This window comes from Spinacia oleracea, chromosome 5 (assembly GCF_020520425.1).
Source record: "Spinacia oleracea cultivar Varoflay chromosome 5, BTI_SOV_V1, whole genome shotgun sequence".
Lineage (NCBI taxonomy): Eukaryota > Viridiplantae > Streptophyta > Magnoliopsida > Caryophyllales > Amaranthaceae > Spinacia > Spinacia oleracea.
The window spans coordinates 55,361,517-55,364,225 of NC_079491.1; positions in this window are offsets into that span (position 1 = coordinate 55,361,517).

Genomic DNA, 2,709 nt, shown 5'->3' on the forward strand with positions numbered 1-2,709 from the left:
ATTTGGAGATCAAGTGTATACCCTTATTTTCGATGGATTGTTTGATGCGATGTTTGATGCTTGGTGCGGAAGACCGTAGCAGCAAAGGACGTTCAATCAGCACGGGAGACCGCGCGCTGAAGATTCGCGCATGCAGGGGGGCAGCACTGGGCGCTGGGGCTGCGTGTGGCGCGGGGCTGCACTATATAAGTTCCCCTTGCCGTGCCATTTTGAGGAGCAACATCTTGCTATCTTGCTCTCTTTCTCTCTCAAAGGTCGAATTGTCTTCCCTTGGTCTTGTTCTTGCCTTATCCATGTAAGTATTGCATGTTTTTTCTTATGAAATAACTCTAGGATTGCATGTAGTTTTGATTTTCTCGCACTTTGAAATGATGCTTTTATGCTTAAGCTTTTGAATCTTGTAGAAGACTGTTTGATAGCCACTTGAACTTGAACTGTTGGAACTTGTAGTTTTGAATTTTTGAAAGTTTTCTTGAATGTATATTTTTGGTATCGGCTTCGGCATGGATAGCCTAGGCGTTGTTGTGGAACTTGTATACCTACTTTGGCATGGATAGCCTAGGCGTTGGTGTTTGAACTTGTATACCTGCTTTGGCATGGTTAGCCTAGGCGTTGGTGTTGAACTTGTATACCTGCTTTGGCATGGGTAGCCTAGGCGTTGGTGTTGAACTTGTACCTTGAACTAGAGATCCACTGGGGATTCGTCTTGAATCTTTTTGACTTTGTTTAGGCTAGTATAGGATAGCCCCCTGTTTAGAATTTTGATACCTTGTACTCCACTTGATTTAGTATGCCTCGTCACACTCGGAGGAAGCTCGCCAAATCGTCGGTAGTTCGAGCTGCTGAGGAGGACGCTTTGGATGATGAGGCGGCTGTAATAAACGCCCCCAACGGGGGTATGGTTCCCCGGGATGCGCCTACTTTTAGTGGTACTGGTTGGAGCCCTTCCGACCTGGTGTTTCGGCCGGAGTGGCACTTGTCTCAGCGGCCTCGCGCTGGCATGGTGAGTCTTGTATTGTGCTTTGAATTTTTATCTTGTATTTGTATAGGTTTGGAGTTAACTCGTTCACCTGTAGGCCGATGGAAAGCCGTTTCTTACTTTCTGGTCCTTGGTGGAGGTTCAGAGGGCTTTTAAAGCTCTTCGTGCTGATGAGGAGGCCATGGAGATTTGGTCGCGGACGGGCCTGGCCGACTTCTGGCGTACCATGGGAGGCTCTTCGAGGAAGCCCCGACTATGGGCTTTGTTGGAGCGGTGGTGGGATACCACCAATACTTTCCACATGGCATGGGGGGAGATCACCATTACCCCCTTTGAGTTTGTTATGATCATGTGTCTTCCTTTTTCTAAGAGGAATGTGACCTTTGATCCGGAGCTGACGTGGCGCTCTGCCGCTGCCAGGGACTTGCTTGGCCCTGTTGTTGACTTGTCAGATGACGATGCCCATGCTTCTGTGACGGTGATCGTGGAGGCTATCTGCGGTGTGGGTGTATCCGCGGAGCAGAGAGTTAGGCTCTTCCTCCTAGCCTTGGTGAGTAGAGTGATGGTCCCGAGTAGGAACAGTCGGGTGCACATCCGGTTCCTGTCCATTATGGGGGACTTGAGAGCTGTTTCGAGCTATAACTGGGGTGGCTTGGCATATAACCACCTTTTGTATGAGATGAAGCGGGCTTCCCGGACTGCGGTGGGGAGTGACCTGAGCATGGCTGCTCTGTGGAGTGTGCTGCAGGTAATTAAGACTCCTTGTACCTTGTACTTTGTACTTGTATGCTTGTATTTGAACTTGACTGATGTTTTGCTTGTTTCTTTAAAGATTTGGATATATGAGCACTTCCCGACTTTGGCGCCGGATCGTACTAGAGATGCGGCTTACCCGTATGCTACCTCTTGGATAGGAGCGGTGCGTAGCAGTGTGCCTCTGGCGGCCTCTCGCAAAGCTTGGAGAGTCCTACCTGCTAACGAGGTAATATTCTTGTACTGTTGTGCCCTCTTTGTATTTGTATATGTGTCGTTGCCTGAGTTGTCTATTTTGCAGGTGGTATGACGTTCTTTTGCCAACGCGCTTATACCTGCCTCGGCGGCTCGTGCCCATTTCCTGTCTGGGCAGCGGGTTTTGCTTCCAGGTGTGTACCTCCATATGTGGTACCTAGGGGAGAGAGTGTCCCCTCAGCACAATTAGGGGGAGAGACTTATCCCCAAGGACCCACCGGGGTCCATGATGGCGTTGGATGAAGAGCTGGCCCGACTCTTTGTGGAGGCTAGGGGCGATACTGTTTGCCGCTCTTGGAGGGATTTTGTACACAGGAAGGGGAGCTATGACGACTTCATGAGGAGGCTGGCTCCACCAGTACGCTTTGTACTGCCGGTGAGCTTTGAACCTTGTATCTTGTATTCTTGTATTGATTGGATGATTGTATGATTGTATGTAGGAGGAGGAGGTTGATCCTGAGGACATTCCCCATGCTAATAGGATCCTCCTCTATGAGAACTCGGACGGGGAAGAGGTGGTGGAGACCATCCCTTTTGCTTCCCCTCCGCACCGGAAATCATATGATGCTGTACCTGAGCATTATGCCGCTGTATGTACTGTTGCATTTTTTTAAACTGTTTGTAATCTTGTACTGGGGAATCGATCTTGAATTTTGTATGCAGGCGCTTCGGGAAAGAGTGCGTCGCTGGATGCTCTTGCTTGATTCTTGGAAGAGGCATTG